Source organism: Parasteatoda tepidariorum, chromosome 2 (assembly GCF_982258835.1).
Source record: "Parasteatoda tepidariorum strain Cologne lab strain chromosome 2, Ptep-v5.0, whole genome shotgun sequence".
NCBI lineage: Eukaryota > Metazoa > Arthropoda > Arachnida > Araneae > Theridiidae > Parasteatoda > Parasteatoda tepidariorum.
The window spans coordinates 80,235,588-80,254,357 of NC_141756.1; the positions used below are offsets into that span (position 1 = coordinate 80,235,588).

The 18,770-nt window shown below is 28.3% G+C and overlaps 1 protein-coding gene across 1 annotated transcript in view; it reads right to left on the reverse strand.

Annotated features, from left to right (window-relative positions):
- The window catches only part of LOC107442276 (5-hydroxytryptamine receptor), a 141,116-nt gene that overhangs the window by 38,809 nt on the left and 83,537 nt on the right, over positions 1-18,770 (reverse strand). The window lies entirely within an intron of this gene.

The following is an 18,770-nucleotide window of genomic DNA, read 5'->3' on the forward strand; positions in this document are numbered from 1 at the left end:
GGAAAAATAGTGAAACTTTTCTATATTGTACAGTTTTTCTAAGTTTTATTTTTGCAGCCACAAATCCTTTAAATTTCAATCCGAAGTTCGAGACAAATGTTTCATGCCAGAAATCGTCATTATTGCGTATTTAGGCAAGCTTGGGATGCGAATCAACGAAAAAAAATTTAATAATTATGTGTACCTTTTTTTGAGTTGGCAAGATTCATTACAGTTCAAATTGACTCTTCTTCAACTGAAAAAATTTTAATATATTTATCTGGACAAATATATTGTTTTTAGCGTATTTTTTTCGTTAATTTGAATGCCTCCAATGCCAAGTCGATGGAAGGATTTTTAGAAATTACTAGTGTTTTATGTATTGAAATTACAAGTTTGTAGTCTTTTTATAGCTGGATTAAGTTTAATAGCCGAAATCTTTTGGAATCTTTGAAAATGCTCTATGTATTTTAATTGAAAAGTCGAGAAAAATGAGATTAAATCATTCTGTTGTCATCTAACCTTCATCGAAATTCTTGGGGTGATTGGTGAAAATATAACGCATTTAATTAAAATGGGAAATTTTTGTTTGTGTTAATTTTTAAAATTTGTATGGTTGATAACTCTAACAAGTATTTAACACTTATATTTTTTTTCTGAATTAATTAGAGGTTTAATCGTAATTTGAAATTAACTGTAATTATATTTGTATAAAATTCATCGTTTCAAAAGATTTTTTTCTTCTCGAACTTCTGTAAAAAAAAAAAGCACAATTGAAATTATGTTCATAAATAGTTTTGATATTTATGAACATAGGAAAATTTTGGCTAATTTAGAATAGGTAGGATCCAAAGTTACCCATCTACCCGAAACCCATCATACTTTAACCCAATCCTGACTCCTTTGTCCTCATTTTTGACCTAGATCTATTACACGTCCAACATTTGGACCTTGTTTTCATGTACATAAAATAGTTTTAAGTATTTTTATAAAAGTTAATAAAACAAATCTAACTCAATAGGGCTAATAGTCTTGAAGAAATGAGGGCTTTATATATAAAAATTATGATTTATGCCCGACTGCACATAATATCCTTTAAGCTTCAAGACTACTATTTCCATGAAATTAACTTGGATTTTTTTTTAAACATATCATGAAAAAATACATAAGAAATAATTCTTTATTTGTCTCAGTGGCAAACGTATTGTTAAGATAAGTACAAAAGTGAACTTATGATACATTTAAACTTTTTTTCTTATTATTAGTTTCAATGACTTTATTTTTGTGACATTTTATTTAGAGCAATAAATTCGTTGAAAACTTTTCCTTCACTTCTCTAGAATTAGAGAACAACATCGGAATAAACATAAATATAAAACTGTATTTTTTAATACTTATAACTATAATTCTTCTAAACTATTAATCCGATTGACTGGTATTTCATCTCATTCAGTTCCGCGAAACTATTCAGCGGAACTATGCATCCCTTGTCAATACATCAACAATTTAGTGACTCCTCCATAATATGTAAAATAGTAGAATTAGAATTATGCCCATGCTTTATGAAAATTCCATTGTGAATGAAAAATATAGATGATATACACAGAGAAACGAATTCAGGTACGATTATCGCAATCTATGGCTATGTGATTTCTGGCTAAAATAACAATAGCAACAACAACATAATTCTTGTACTAAAGGGACAAAATATACGATATTTGGACAATTCAATTGGAGTATTTTCCGTTAATATGATAACGATTTATAAGAAATTATTGTTTTTAAAATTATTGTTCTTATTGTCACACATCTTGTAAAAAATACAAATCAGAAAAATAAACTGAGTCGAATAAATGGTTTTCATGACGTGCTCTAAGGTATCACGAAAAAATTACTGCAATTACCAAATTTTATCACATATTATAAAACGGTGTTATTATTACGTACGGTATTATTATTTTGTGTAATACGATGTTATAATTTGTGTTATTATTAAGCAGTTGTTGCAGTGCAAATAATTTTTCATCGCTCAAACTGCGCAGCTCTGTGTAATAGTTAATATAACCACTAATTAAATAAATCACATTGATATTTTATGCATGGGAAATTTTAGATACGGAAAAAAAACTGATAGTTTAGTTGTTTAGTTATTCTGTTCGTTTCATTAAATGAACGAGATTGGTAATTTGTGTACGAAATAAATTGGATAAGACGCCAATTGATAACAATTATTCTGATCATTGCACTGTTGTATGGCAATGGTATTTAATGTATGAAAAATTTCGTATGAAACTCTATTGCTAACAACTATTCTAATAATGAATATTATTTGCACTTTATGTACGAGATATTATGAATAAATTATAGATTGATGCCAATTGTTATGATTAGGAACATTATTGTATTTTATGCACGAGATATTGTGGATGAAATCTAGATTATTACCAATTATTTTGATCATGATATTGTACGAAGGAAATTTTTACTTTATGTACGCATTATTATGAATGAAAATTTGATTGATAGTATATATTCTAATGAAATTCGTAATAAATTCTGGTAAAATAAATAATTAAATTATTTTACTCAGAATATCCAACTTGAATAAGGTAAATCGATTCATTAAAATCGTTAGACATTTCCATAAAAATATAGGTAAGGAATAGTGCATATTATGATAGATCCCAAATGATTTAATTTTTGTTTATATTTATATTCAGATATACTAATTAATTACTTAAGATAAGGAAACTGCATATTTCCCTGCATTATGTTTTGTTCATGTATTGCATATGGGTAAAAGCAAATTAAGTATAATATTTTATTTTAAGACATCAAATAAATATGTTTTTTTTCTTCTCAAAAAGGCCTGGAAAAAGTATTCGCACTCTATTTTTATTCAATTAATTAAGCGTTATGACAACGGTAATTACGTTGAGTTTAATTTGATTAATAATTGCAATTAAGAATAAGCTAACAATTTGATTATTTCTTTGACTTCTTGATCAATCGTATGCATAATTAATTTATTAGCATTGCGCATTCATTTGGGAATCCAAAATTCGATTTATTTAAAATCGAAATTTTCCCATGGCTATAATCTTGATCTATTAATTTTTAAATCTCATCTTAATTGCAATTTAAGAATCTTCTGAAAATCTTCTAATTCCAAGTATGGATATCATATATTTTAATTAGATACCTGTTAGGGAATTGACGTTGAATACTCTTCACTTATTGCCATTATGAATAATCCTTTTATTTAAATATAGAAAATTTTCGAAAATTAGAATGCTTAATTTTAGTAGTTCGTTCTGTATTAAATAAATATAAAGTTATATGTGGGAAGTTTTCCAATAAATATTCATGGTGAAAAGTGTATTGAATAAATTATAATTAAGTGTAAATAAATATTGATCAATCAATTTGCATATTTTGAAAACTAAAGTGGCAAATTTTGACATATGTTTGTGAAATTTTGGCGTCATGGGTATTAGCTTTGTAAACGATATTCAAATGTTATTGATGCATTAATCATTTTAAGTTATTAAAATATGTGAAAACATATGTTTGATGCCATGGGTCTAAATACAAAAAGAAGTAGAATTGCGGCACATGCTTCAGAAAATATCATAGAGGCCTTTATCAACGATACCCTATATACGAGTTGAAATGCAATTATGTACATTTCCATGTCTGTTAATAGTGAAATTAAAAAAAAGCAATAAAAGCAGAGTGTCATGTAAATGTTGCGACAAACTTCTGACAGAAATCTGAAACGTCATAATGATTACGAATTGCATTGCAACCCATGATACAAAATATTAACGATTCCCTATGATGAGTATACATATCATGTGTTTTTGAACTCTTACTTTTATTTATCTAAAATATATTAATTTCATGTTAATCTTACCAATCTCGCTTTCAAATGGGCTTGGAAATTGTTGTAATTTGTGATTTAATGATTTAGCAGCTGATTTGGCAAGCTCACCAAATCATTAAATTACAATAAAGCAATTATTAAAAGTTATGAGCTCATTTGAATGCAAATTTCAAAAAAAATTATCAGAAAACATTAAATTAACTTTAAATTCAGATGTTTAAGATAGAAACTGGTGTGATATCTTTCTGAATATGATATCGGACAATCCAAACAATTGTGGACAATTTGGAATAATTTTGCGAAGGTTTATTGCTATTTTTAACGTTGTTATTTATCAACAGGAACAATAATTTGACGTTAAATATAAATGGATGTTTTTAATTTTGTAATTAGGCTAATTTTATTTTAATTTTGAAATCTCTGAGAACTGTTTTAAATAATTTAAAATATTTTATTTTCATCCGATTCCGTTCTGTTAAGCCTAGTTCGAATACTTTTTACTATTCCTTCTGTGCTACGTGCATGTTTTATTAAGAAACGAATTTCTTTTTAAGAATTGGTGTAGAAATACATTCTTATGTTTATCGTATCTTTCTGTCATTAGAAAATTTAGTGATATAATATAGCAAAGACTACTTTACATAAAGAAAACAACATTGGTACTAGATCCCAGAGATATGCATGGGGGTGCACAACATCAATTTGGTATGAAGTAGTTTCCACCATTTTTGGTACTGAGACGCATTAAAAATTTTTACAGTATTAAAAAGCGTACCTAGCGGCATGTGATGGCATTTACTATTATAGTTTAGCATGAAATTCATAATCCTTATGATGTAATCTACTGCCCCTAGGAATTTGTAAACAAAATTTACGTCAAGCACATTCCATACATTCTATTCGCTTAAAAATATCACATCCCTTTTTTTTCTAAAAATCGATACACCCACGTCTATTTTCTAATTCTTAATTTTTTTCCCTATATTTTAATGTATTTTTTTTCAAACATTGCCAAAAGTATAATTCGTGATATAAATAAAAAATCATCAAATAAACTCGTAATATATAAATTCGTGAAAAAAAAGAGCTTTCGACAAAATACTAAAATAGAGATCTATCGTCAAAGACTACTCACTTCTGCCTAGCTTAATAGTATGAGATTGCCGCAGCTGACGCTCTCTAGTTATTTCAGTTTCCGTTTTTAAAAGCGCTATATGTTAAGCCACCTCAGCTAGATTTGCCATGTGACATTTTAGCGGCAATCATTGGTCGATTTTCTAGCGCTGCCATTCGGGGAGTTGTAATGAGGTCACCGTGAAAGAGAAATAGTAACATAAACAAAACAAGGCAAGCGTTGCCACCGGCGGAAAAGAAATACAGCCAAAATTTGGGAGGCACGTAAGGGAATTGTGCATATTGGATGTTTCTTAGAAATACCCATTGCAATGTAGATTTTTTTTAAAATACACTTGCTTTTTCAAACTTATTTTTTTAGAGGTAAAGAACATTCGATCCCAGAGATTTAAAACATCTATTGATTTTTTTCTACTTTATTTAATCAATTTGCTTGAAATAAAGTGGCCTATTCCAAAACTCTAAATTTTATTTTAAAATTCAAATGTTATCTCAAATTTCATTTGTTTTAATTATTGCACGAAGTGTAGATAGTAAGATCAGTAATAGTAGTAATAGAAGTAAGAACAATAGTGGCAACTATAATAATAGCAAGAGCAATGGTAGCAATAGTTATATAAGCAAGAGTAACTGTACTAATAGTACACTGAGAAAAAAAATGGTAAAAACTATCAGAAAATGTTGAAATTTATAACATTATCTGGCTCTATACTATACAGCAAAAAGCTCAGTAATTTTTATCAAAGCACTTTCGTCATGATTCTGGTAAAATTAACAATAAAATATGGTTAATTACCATGCTGTTTAGTAGTAAACACGGCAAAATTTCTTATCATGATACATTAGAGACTGGCACAAAAACCATTAATTCGGTTAAATTTGTTTCTTAGTGAATGATCTGCGAATTATTTAAATGAGTGGTTATAGGAACTATAATTCTGAAAACCAAAATTTCCACTGATGAACGAATTTTATATGAATGGAAAAATCACCAAATGAATTGCGTGAATGCCGTATATTTTGGTTTTATATACTAGGGTTACTTTTTTCTACCAAAAATAGCATTACCATACTCTATGGTAATTTTACAAAATTTTTTCTTCGTTTATTAATAGTAATAATAGTAATTGTACTAATAATAGCAGTACCAACAATAGTAGTACAAATAATAATAGTAGTGGTATTAATAATAGAGGCAGTAGTAATAATAATAATAGTAGAAGTAATTATAGTAATAAAATCACTAAATTAACATTTATTTATCCCGATTTAAAATTGTGAATAAAAAGATAAAATAATTTATTTACAAATTCTCATCTGTTTTAACGTATATTTGAAGAAAACACAACAAAGATGCAAAGTATTAATTGATATGGGTATATTATTTACCATTTCCAATAGCCTTTTTGCTTCAAATTAAACAATCGCAATCTTTTTTCGATAAAGTAACATCTTTCGTCCTTTATTTAGTTAATGGCGTTCATAAAAATATTTTCTCTATAATCTCAAGCAAAATAAAATGAACTGCGACAATTCCAGGAAGTAACCATCTAAAGAATACAGAACTTATACCACAGGCTTTGTATTGTTTTAATTAGTCCGTGGGCCTTGATGCGGGTTATTCTTTTGTTCTAGAGCACAAGATTAGACTGTTGGAACTGAGAACGTACATTCCTTCATTAGGAAAAGTTTGGTTTCCATCCTTATTCCAAGAACAAAAGACATAGATAATCAAAAGACGGCGCTGGAATAATTCCAGATGCTTTTATGTAGCTCTGGAGATTAAAGCTCTTAAAAGTAATGCTCCATTACATTGATAAGCAAACAGATATCAAAGCACTATCAATTAAGGAATGTTGATAGCATTTTATGTAATAGAAGCACGATTGAGATAGGAAATATTTTTTTAATTAACTTTTGAGTAAAATCTACAAGAGAGTTTTTATTTAACCTCTTCTTACCTAATTGAAAAAACAAATCTTGTTAATTTTTAATTAACTTTACATGTTTTTCAAACTTCCATAATTACAAAAAGATCGATATTATATTTAGAGATTGATCGTTGGATATGGAGTTTCTTGGGCTGGGATAATCCACCCGCATTCCACTGTAAGATCTCAAGTTTCATAGCAAGTGATTGCCGAAGGTTGTAGATCATTTAGCCGCAGAGTGTTGCCCGAAGTGCACCACGACCTCTTGAGGTCTTTATTTTTGAGGGGAAAGCAAATAGTCCTCCAGTGGGCGTCAGCCCATTGTGGTGTTTGGGGCAATTATCAGGCAGATTTACTTGCCAAAAAAGGCGCCAATTTGCTACAACAACCAAATACGGCAACTTCCTTTTGGAACTGTTCCTTAAAAATTTATGTAAAACCAACTCATTGCGATGCTTTCAGACTCGCACAGCTTTGAATAGTTGGAGACATGTAAGCTCTTCTTTAATTCCCGACAAACCAAGACGTGATGCAGTTGCGACTCTCCGCTTATATACAGGCCACGATTGTCCTTCTGCTCCCTTATACGGCATAGGCCTTTCCACCACGCCTTTTTGTCCACTTTGTAAATCTGGAGAGAAATTGGACAGGGATCACCTGCTTCTATGTGGGGCCCTTCATGGACACACTGAGTCCTCAAGATATTAGGAAGCAAGAGAACTTTTAAGGCAATGACTTCGGTCTTCTTTCTTTGTTATCCTACGTACATTTGTATTCGTTATTTGTTTCATCTTTCTATTTGTACCTTTTTGTCTTGCCGTTGGAAATTTAAAAAAAAGAAATTTTCAGATTTTTTTTGCACTTTTTGGTATTTAACAATTCTTTGAGAAAATTTTAATTATTTTAGTCCATTTTCTTGAATTGGAATAAGTATTAAGTTAAATTTAGAAAAGTAACTGGCATTAAAATGAAAATTATTTTTAAGCTTGATCAAATGAGCGTGATACCCTCGTGCGAAAATATCAAAACTAAGAAGCGAATCTGAATAACGCGTAGTAACTCTGACGCAGAAATTTCATTAAACATATTTACATTATTTTGTATTAATTTACGTCAAAATAAGTGAAAAATATTATATTTAGCCTAGAAATAGTTTATGGTTATGAATTAAAGAATGAAACATCGGTGCCTTTTTTTAAATGTTTAAAGGTAAAATCTTTCAAACACGGCTCACTTCCAAACCATAATTGTTCACATTTGTAGTTATTTAGATCCAAGAAAAAAAAAGTTATTCATTATTGAAATTTCTTTAATTGACAAAACTAATAATGAATAAATTTCTGAATATGAATAAAAAGAAAATGTCAAACTACTTTTTTTTTGAATTTTATATTTTAGTACAAATATAACTCCGATAATGAGACAGATTTTTTTTGTGGAACTATTAGACTGATTTTTATCATTAAAAGTATCAGAATATATCCTAGCTTGTAATTAGAGAGTTAGAAAAAATGTACAAATGAGCCACCTGTAATAACTATCTCAGTTATTAATAATTATCCAAATTATTAGTCTTAGAAAAATGTCGTAAGGCATTTATTACTAGAAAGATCAAACTATTGTTGTCAGAGTGAAATGTATACATATAGGGATTTTATCTATAATATTAAAAAAATGTATTTAAATTGCTATAAAAATATAATAACTGTAAAATTATGCAATATGTACTCTTCACTCTTAAAAGTTAGGAAAGTTACAATAACATTCTTGTAAAAGAAAAGCAAAATATTTATAATAATAAAAAAGTAGTGCATTTTAAATTAGTATTCTTATGTAAGGTATCTTATTCAAATTTAAAATATTTTTCTTCTTAAAATATTGCATAAAACTATTTCATTTAGAATATTACTTAGTTATTAAGTACCTTTTCCTTCCTTTGTTTCTATTCCGAAAAGTTTACACAATATAAACAACGCATAATCATTTTCATTTGCAAAACTCCCATTTATTGCTTCATTTTCATAAATAGAATATGTTTTCTAAATTTTAATAACTTAACAACAGCTTTCTAGGTTTGTTTTAGCAATTTCGTATCTTGATTTCAAGTCAACGTATATGGTACTTAATTAGCACTACATTTACAAAACAAATTCTAAAATGTTTGAAAGTCCCTTTTTTTAAAAGAAGCATTAATTTATATTTTAAACTAAAAGAGCAGCTATTTAATATTTATGTATACACTTGGAGAATGAAAGAAAATATGTTTATGTTTAGAAGTTAACAGAAAACGTAGAAACTATATATCATAGATATTTTCTATGCGTAGAGTCAAATGGAATATTTTAGTGAATATATATTAATCTAGTTTTGGCATTTTCCTGAAAAGTTTTTACTTTTTCTTTTCTACCGATTTTTCTCCTTCTAATTCAAAAATCAGAGAGTTTATTATGCTTGAAATCGCAAAAAAGGTATCCAAATATGGAAATTTACCTCAGCAAAATTATTCCCCTTGCATAAAACATTTTATTCTATAAATGAATTAAAAGATACTCGCTGGAATAATAGAAATTATTTGAGTTAGATAATTGTCATCATTTTCACTTGTCGAGTTTGTTGATTAAAAGATACTCTCTGGAATAATAGAAATTATTTGAGTTAGATAATTGTCATCATTTTCACTTGTCAAATTTGTTTTTGGAAAAATACTCTAAATTTTAATGTAATGAATGTCAGGATAATTTGTTAAAGAAACTAATATTTCAGGCAATGTACGTACACTTTTAGAATTTTCATTCTGGAATTACGGAAAAACTAAGTAAATTTGTCCCTCCAATTAACCGAAAAGATTACGGTTAGAAACATGTGTTACTTTTACTGTTTTGAAACCGTTTACAACTAGTATGGTTTTGTAACCTTAAATACAAAACCATACGATGTTTTAAACATTTACAACTAGCATGGTTTCAAAGAATAAAATTTAAAAAGAATATTCATTTAGTTAGGTAATGGTCATTGGATTTAAGTTTTGGTTGAGTTGTGTTTTAACAAATAAATAGTAGAGTATGGTTTAATTAGTTTATCCGGCTAATTTACCATCGTGAAAAATAAGAAATATTTGGCTTTTTTGTGTTAAGCAGTTCTAAAGTGCTGCCATATATACGTGAATGAGAATATCGTATTTCAATTTTCTTGGCTCACAAATTGGGGAATGCGGGATACTGGAAACATTTCATTTGTTGAAGAAGATGGATGAAATATTGTGGCGTCAAAGCTGGGACTCGAATCTCCGTTCGTATTGTCGTTCATGAGAATGACAGATTAACCTTCTCGTCTACAATATGTACCCAGCAGCAAGGAACTAAGTGGCTTCATTCGGTGAACCTAGTTTGTGTGATAAAATTCTGGTTGCTTAACCGTAATTTTCCATGATGCCGCCATCTCATTTATATTAATGTTTTGTTTGAATATTGTAAAATAACAGTTAAATAAAATGTTATTTAACTATTTTTCCGAGAAATTTATAACAGTGCAATTCACTTCGTAAACAACAAAAAATGCAATTTAAAAATATAGTTTATAATTCAGTTAAAATATAATTTTTGGAATTTTTTTAATCCTTTTTAGGATCAATCAGTGGTATTAGCGAAGCACCTTTAAAAATTGTATTTTGTTTATTTAATACTTTTGAAAAGTGCTAATGTATATTTAAAGTTGAAATGTCTTGAAAAAAAGTTTGTTGTTTCAATTCTTAATGAGGTTATAAATCATGAAAAAATAATATTTGCATCATAAAAGATAATACCTGCACAGAAACATAAAAAAAACTGTTTTATGCAAAAATTATACATCTTCAATACTGAAAATTCTTGTATTTTTTAAAAGCGAACAATTATTTTCTATAATTATATTGTTATAGGTTCAAAATATTCAGTAAAATACCGTTATAAAAATAACAATATTTGCAAAATGATTTTATAAGTGCAGGCAGATAAAAAAAACGAATTGGTATTAGTGATTATAGATTAAAAAAAGCATTCAATGTACTTTGCAATTTTACTTTGAAAAGATTTTGATAGTTAAGCGTTAATTGTCTATGAAACTTATTTAATTTATATCATCATATTATATTATATCACATATAGTTTTTGCTTTCTGAAATGAATATTTTTACTAAATTTAATTGATTTTTATCAAAATTTCGGATACTATGACAACAAACATAGTTTCCAATTTTTCTTTATTGATTTTAAAAACAAAATACTTATGTATTAAAATATTTCTTGCTTGCAAAAATAATTCAAGAAAGATTTACGTAATAAAATGTTATTAACTCGTAACAGTAACAATTGTATTGAACCATACAATAGAAAATATGTTACCAAACGATTCTTAATTAAATTTATTGGTTGACTGCGTTTGGAAAGTATGTGGTTCTTGCCCTTCTATTTATTTTGATTATCGTTCCTAAATTGAATTCAGTGAGCGTAAATTAATAAACTAAGGAAGATAACTTGCGGGTTTTATTTCTTTTTTAAAGAAGTATAAAACGAATATCATAAGCCTGTGGAATAAAAGATTTAAACATAGGCACAATCATCGTTAATTTTTTTACTTCAATAATACTTCAAAAAAATAAAAGATTTTGGAGGTTATTTTTATGCTTTATGTACTTGTAGGAAATCTTGAGGCAAGATAATTATTTGTGTTTAAGTTAAGTTAGAGTAAGTTAAGCTTGAAAGTTTGTTTCTTATCATAACTTGCTCATATTCATTGATGATGTATTAGAAATTCTGGTACTTTGCCTGCGCAATATTCCTTTATTTGATTTATTTATCTAGCTTTTAGGTAATAGACATTACCAAAAATTAAGACTTAAGATAAAAAAAGTTCAGTTTACATGCTTTCGGTGAGTTTTTAGTAAAAGCGTAGGTGTAATGGAAAAGTACCGAAACTCCATACAAATGCAATTTTCAGTTTTGAGAATGAAACTTTTAGTTTAGAATCTGATTTAGTAAGGTTTTAAAATGTATATGGTTAATGCATGTGACCTTCTGACACTTAAACTCTGTTTATTACACATTGAAAAAATTCTGTTAAAATTACTGTACAGTATGGTACTGACATTAATGGTTAAAAAAACCTCTGGTTAATAAAACCAAAAGATACAGTATTCAAACCATTTATATGGCAATTGTGCCGTTCATGATTTAAGAAACGGAAATTATTGTTTTCAAAATTATAATCCTCATTACCACACATTTAATAAAAAAATACAAAACTAAGAAGTACATTTAGCAAATAAATGGTTTTTATGTCTTTCTCGAAGATATCATGATAAAATTACCAAATTTTACAACATTTACCAAATTTTATTACTTATTATGAAGTCATATCTTATTGTTAATTTTAGTTTATCTTAGTTTATATATAATTAGACAAAGCTATAGTATAATTAGCTATAGTATAATTAGACCAAATTATTAACTATTAACGCACTGTAAGATTCTACTTCTTGCACTTGCTTATGTGAGTGTATCAATTGGTTGACATTCTTATGCAATACGTTAATAATGAATACAAATAGGAAGTATATAAATAATAAAAATCCCATTACATGTATGTTTAAATATAAAAGTATTGTATATAAACTCGTGCAAAACATATAGTTATTAAAATGAGTCTAATAATTTGATTTAATTATTATAATATACTAATATAATAAATATTCTATGTTTACATAATATATTTATATAATATATTTATATAATATATTAATATTATATATCGTCTGATTTAACCAATTGATACACGAACGTAAACAAGTGCAAACTGGTTTCAGTCGCGTGAAAACAATAAAGCTGTACAGTATCACCTGATAATTAAGATTTTACATAGAATCTTATAGTGCGTCTAAAAATTTGTTCTAATTATTATACTACTAGGGGGCTCCGCCCCCTGCTCGCTACGCTCACCAACCCCCAGAACTGCTTCGCAGTTCCATTGCATATTGCTTCGCAATCTTATAAAAACATTTTAACAAATTTAAATTTTAAAATAAAAATGCCAGATATTGAAATCAATTACTTAATGAAATTTATACACTTCTCTGCCCCCTTCACAATTTGATTATCTTTTCTTCATGTAGCTGAGAAATTTGGAGCTGTAGCAGAGAATATATCTCAATAAGAAATGCTTTCCCGTTTAAAATTCCGCCATTCATTTCTCTGACGTCTGCCAGAGATATTTCGACGCCTGATAGCAGGCATTTTATTTAGGCAGCAGGCACTAAATAAATAAAAATAGAACTAAATAACTAAGATATCGTTTTAAATCTCAAATCAAAATAATTGTTTGCAGAAAGTTTGTTTTGGTTTGAATATTCGCACATTTGTTTTGGTTTGAATATTCGCACGATGCCATTGCCATTCTATTGTAACGAAACAAAAAAATTTATCATGAAACTAAAAATTTATCAAAGGAACTAAAGATATTGAATTCTTTTTTTAAGAAATTCATCTATTATTTTAAGAAATCAATCTATTAATTCAGAAATGCTTTAAATCAAACGATGCTTACGGAAACAATGCTTATGCGAACCACCCGAAAAATGATTTGCTGAATTCTTATTGGTTGAAACTAAATTATTAATTTTATTAATTAATTAAAGGAAATTTTCATAATTTAAGACCTTATTGCACATCTACATAACAATACCTTTAAAACGACACCTTATTTGTTTAATTCCGTTGCGTAGTTTGGGAGTTTTTAGCGAGACAAAATATTGCTAGCCTATTAATATATAGATACTAATATAATAAATATTCTATATTATATAATATATCATCTAATTTAACCAGATGATACACGAACGTAAGCAAGTGCAAACCGGTTTCTGTAGCTTAAAACTAATAAAGCAGTATAATGTCACTTGGTAGTTGAGATTTTGCATAGAATTTTTCAATGCGTCTAATAATTCGCCAGGGACGGTATATTATAATTATTGAATGTATATTTTACTTGTATTGTACCAATTTTTGTTCAAACTAAATTTCATTTAAGTGTGCCCAGTAGTTTTGGAGATAGTAAACCAATGCCAAAAAAATTTCCTAGTTTAAAGCACCAGTTTATACCGAACATAAAGTTTCTTTCCTTTGTTTAAAAATAAAATCATCATAAAATATAAATATGCTTTTAGAAAACCATTTTCATTACATTCATCCTCCTCAAAAACGGCTTCAAAACTATGAAAACATTTCACATTTAATAGATTTTTATGAAACACAAATGGTTTCCTTAAAACATAGAGCACTTTTTAAGAAAAAAAAGTTCTTACCATTAGACTAAAACTTAGGAAGCAGTAAATTAATCCAGCTCGCTTCCAGTCCCAAGTGGTCAGAATTATATGGCATCAGAATGATAAATATGCAAATATCTCCCTTGGCGGAAAAGAGCCACAAAATGGGTTTTTCTGAAGTATATTCGTGTGACCTTGCACGGTTTTCTTTAAGGGGCTCATATGAATGCTAATACAGTTGATTATAATTCAAAAGGGGGTATCGTGTGAAGAAAAAGTAGCGTCATTTACGAACCCTATCGATTCCTTTTCCGCGTTGAAATATTCTAGGTGAAGTTTTAACGTTTTTCATTCATTAATCCTGGCTTTCAACTACTCTCAGACTTATAATCCAACGTTGAAAGGAACGCAGAGAACTAAATTTGCTTTCCTTTTATGTCGGGAATACTAAACGACATAGCTCGTTTAATTGAATTATAATGCGTAGCGAGGCTTTTAATATATTTTCTGTCCTGATATGGGTTATTTTTAATGTTGTGTTGTTGTATTAAAAAGTGTTTTCATAATATATTGCAAGCAATTTAACGACACCAGTCTAGAGTTTTCGAAAACAATTCTTCTAATATTAATTTACTTGATCTTTGTTACTTTTATTTTGCTTTATAACTGCGATAACTTGTTTTGTAACTTGTTTTACAACATAGTCTGCGATTTTGAATTTAAGCCAGAAAACAAAAGAGCTCCGGGATCAAGCTTTGGCGGTAAACTAGACTTCGCAGAGGACTTTCTGATGGAACTAATCCGTATTTGCGTTACATGGAGAGGGAAACCACGAAAACCTCCCAAGGTTAAACGAATGGCAAGGAGATTTAACCTATGATCCGTATACCACAGAAGATATTTCACGTCAGCACTATATTTGGTCTAAGACCGGAATCGCAGAGCAGAAATCGCATCAACCAGTTACATCTGGGATTCGAACCTGGTTCAACTCATTAGAAGGCAAACGCCCCGTCCTCTGAATAATCACGGCTCTGGCATTAATATCTACAACTAATTTACGAAGTTTATTGCTTAAAAATCCAGAGTTTCAGATCAGTATTTGGTTCTTATAGGGAGATTTACTTACCTTAAATGCCTAAATTAAATTTCTTTTTTTATTTAAAAAAATTTGTACATTAATATTATATTTTGGAAAATTATTTGACGATTTCTAGCATTATTTCATTTTGAATTCTTTGTTTAATTTTCGGAATGAAATTAAAAATCTGTGTTATTTATGGGAGCATCCCAAAATGTGAGCAAATTATATCTGTGTTTAAAAATCACTAGTCAAACTAAAACGTTTTCCAAGAAAATTTGCAGGAATAAAAAAATAAAAAAAATAAATGAATATGCATAGATCTACAAAATCAATCAAACGCTTGATACGTGCTATAATTTATGAACTGGGAAAAAATACATGTGAATTCTTAAAACTAATTAATGTTGGAATGTACGTCCTGTCTACTTTTGGCGCATTTTTATGCCAAAATCTTTAAAAATATTGAACTTTAATGAATCAGAATTAAAATATTTCCTTGCAATATTTCATCATTAAGAGAAAAAAAGTACGGTCAAAACGACCAGATCATGATAAAATTTGCCGTGTTTCTGACTCTATGGGAACACCAAAGGCTTGACAAATTTCTCGAAGTGCTTTGGTAAAATTTACAGTAAAATATGGCTTTTATAATACACGATAAAATTTAGTAAATGCTGCGAAATTTGGTAATTTTATAATGATATTTCAGAGCATGGCAAGAGAAACTTATTTTTCAGAATTATGTTTTTTACCAAAAGTGTGGTAATAAGAACTATAATTTTGAAAACGAAAATTTTTGGTAAACCGTTATAAGATTAAAGGAAAAATTACCAAATGAATGGTTAAATACCTTATATTTAGGTTTCATTAACCATAAATTGCCGGAAACGGGGAATTGAGAGAAGTTGAAAGCTAATATTTTGACTATTTCTGCGTATGAAGTATTTGATTTGATGATATATAACTAAATCAGTGCTTTCATATAGTTAGATTACAGTTCCGTTTTTTATAGCAATTTTGCTTGATTAAAACCATCTGCAAACTTCTTGTAGTAACTTGTGGTTTTATTGTCATAGAAAAATGTTAATATTGCAGCTTTTTCTACTATTATATGACCAAAGTACAGCTAAGATAGTAAAATTTTAAGAATTGTCATGAGTTTGAATTTCTAAATATCATAATAGAAAAGAGAGACACGTGGCACTAGCTGATTACATTTTAAGATGATATAGCAAATGCTTTGATATATAATATTTTACAACCAACGTAAAAATAAATGAGATGAAAATTCGAAAAATTAATATATTTAAAAGTTAAAATTTTACGCAAAAGAAAAATTTTTAGAATTATCTTTTTCTTATTATCTTATTGTATTTGGTTTATCTTATTGTATTTGCTTATTGAAATGTATTTGCTTTACTATTGAATACATAACATTTGAAACAAAATTCATACTAAGCACAAGAAATAACGTTACACTAAGCAGCTAAAAATATTTAGTAAAAAAATGCTCGTAGAGTAGAAAAATAAAATATTGAATTGTTTGAGAATATTTTTTTAAAGCTTAGACTAAGTTAAGGTGACCATTACTTGCTATTTACTTTGACTTAAGAGTCACACACATTATTTGACACCTACCGACATTATTTGGGCTATTATTTTAACAATAACACACATTATTTAACACCAAACAAAACATTGTTTGCACAATTATTTCAACAGCAACACGCATTATTTGACCCCGTTTGACATTATTTGTATAATTACTTCAACAGAAATACATTATTTGACACCATCGACATTATTGGCTCCCTCATTGACTAAATGCTGGTATTTTTCACAATGACAAATTTTCGACATTTCGTCATACGTTAAGAAAATTTAACAAAGCAAAAATAATTTCGATATACATCAGGTCTATAATTTGAATTGATTCAAATATTTAATATCATAAAAGAATATGAAAATAAGTGCAATAAATTTATATATTCCGAAGATCTGTAATGGCAGCCTTTATTCGCATTTTTAGAGTTATAAACAAAAATGGAAAAAAAAATAGTTAAACCAATTAACATAACTGGAAAAAAAGCAAAAACGCTCTTGAAATCTCACAAACTACAGTACAGTAAGGTGAACAATTGGACAGGTTTAATTCGGTATGTAGAAAGATGACTGCACTTAGGGAACAAATTTTTTGTTGCATTAACATATACTTGATCTTACCAAACTCGGGTGTAAGGATTTCAAATCTGAAATTAGTTTTGCTACTACAGCTGTAGATTTTTTTTAAGAAATGACAATTTCGGTCTATTTTTTGTCAAAATGTACAAGTCAACAAAAGTTAAATATACCAGGTGGTCACGTAAATGTTGGGCCAGAGATTGTATTCATTCATGCAAAATTATTAATAGCATAGTTATTTTGTTTATTTTATAACTTCAGTTTGTGAGAGTACTAAACGTTATAGTTATCGAGTAACAAAGCACTTACATTGATAGTGCCTCTAAATGTTTTCCCAATGTTTAGCAGAAACACTTTCATGGAAATGACTTGCTACTAGAAACAATGTTATTAACAATGTTATTAATAAGCACAATGTTATTCGAAACACTTTTTCATTTTTGATAAGGAGAGTTTTAAAAATACATATAATGGGGGGTGCTTATGGAACAAACTGTATGGCGTATATTTTTCGATTGAATTTCATTCCATAACTCAGAATAACTATATAGCCTTATTTTCATCACATCTATACCATACTAACTCACCAGAGATTATATTCTTTCATGAAAAATTATTTATTGTATAGTTAGTTTGTTTATTTTGTAACTTCAGTTTGTGAGAGTACTAAATATTATAGTTACAGAGAAACAAAGCACTTATTATCATTGCTTTTAGTGGAAAGTATTTAGAAGCATAGTGCTTCTAAATGCTTTCCACTAAAAGCAATGATAAGAAGATAAAAATGGACATGTCGTGAAAGTATCGAAATTAGAAATATCCCATTCCCAGAAATGGAGAAATAAAAACGTTCTTTCACGATATTCCCTAGTTAACAATTTTGTGATAAGAATCTCTCATAATTTCCCGAGTGTTCCAAAAATGCACGCCATACCCAATTATGATTCTGTACGTGTGGTAAGAGAGTTTTCGAGGCAAAACTTTTGGATGAAACGAGAAAAGTTGTTGTTTTTAAGAACACTTTCAAGGAATAAATCATATCCTGAATATTTCCATTCTCAAACTAAGTATAAACTAAATAATCAACTTTATTTCAAACTTATATGTAATGAAGTGTTGAATGTATAGTTAGTTTAAATTATACTGTCAGAATGATTTTGTTTGGAGTGCATTTTTCTCTTTGCGAAACACCTTATGCCACAAAATTTAGCAATATACACTGGTTATCATAAATTAAGGAAAAATCACAAAAATAGCGATAACTCTTTCAAAAGTAAGCCA